We start from the raw sequence: 1,076 nt of genomic DNA, 5'->3' as shown, positions 1-1,076 counted from the left end.
TGGCATGTGGCTGGGAGGTGGCGTGTGCCCTGCAGTGCCCCAGGCGAGGGCAGGGCCACCTCCTCACAGGCCTCAAAGACAAGAGGCGCTGGAGGACAGAACCCAGACGTGGTAACAGCTGTCTGGGCAGCCATCCCTGCCAACACCCCAGAGGGGGATGGTCCTATGGGAGAGGCAGCCCCACTTCCGGGTGCGTGGGAGCTGGCCCCGCCCAGGCCTCAGGTGCCTCACCCTCACTGTCACCAGGGAGTCGGGCATCGCCTGGGAGTCGGGCATCGCCAGTCCCGTGCTAAGGGTTCCTGCCAGCCGCAGAGCTCAGAGTTCGCCTCTCCGTGGTGGGGTCAGACTGGGCCGTGAGGACAGACGTTGGGGCTGCCTCAGTTTCCCCTCTAAGCTGGGGACTGTGGGGATTACATGAGCTGCCCAGGGGACAGGCCGAGGACAGAGCCCGGTGTGGGAAGGGCAGGTCCGCATTGGCTGCTGTGGTCGGAGTCCTCGTTTCACGGTGTTTCGGGAGAGAGCGCCAACAACCGCCACGGCCGTGCTGTGGGCTCCCTGCAGGCCACACCTTCCCTCCGTCAGGAGATTGAAGCGACTGACCGCTGTGTGAGCTGCACACGGAGCAGGTGTGCTGGCCAGGCCTCCTCACTGAACGGCCCGCTCGGTTTCACCGGGGGAGCTGCTCCGCCTCACAGCCTCTTGGCCACGCGGGGGCGCTCAGGGACTCTCTGCTCCTGTTTTATTTTTTAAAATATATTCTTATTGATGTCAGAGAGGAAGGGAGAGGGAGAGAAACATCAATGATGAGAGAGAATCATGGATCACCTGCCTCCTGCACGCCCCCCACTGGGCATCGAGTCCGCAACCCAGGCAGGTGTCCTGATGGGGAATCGAACCCTGACCTCCTGGTTCATAGGTGGACCCTCAGCACGGAGCCCCGCCGCCGGCTCTATTCATTCTTTATAGCCTCGGGTGAACAGGGAGGGGTCACGGGCGTTGATGTGGGAGCGCGCAGTGCTGGGAACTCACCGGTGTCTCTAACCTGTGGTGCCTCCCCCGGGCCGCCGGGGGTGGTG

Source organism: Myotis davidii, unplaced genomic scaffold, assembly GCF_000327345.1.
Source record: "Myotis davidii unplaced genomic scaffold, ASM32734v1 scaffold472, whole genome shotgun sequence".
NCBI lineage: Eukaryota > Metazoa > Chordata > Mammalia > Chiroptera > Vespertilionidae > Myotis > Myotis davidii.
The sequence above is the reverse complement of the archived record's forward strand: the minus strand, read 5'-3'. Positions refer to the sequence as shown.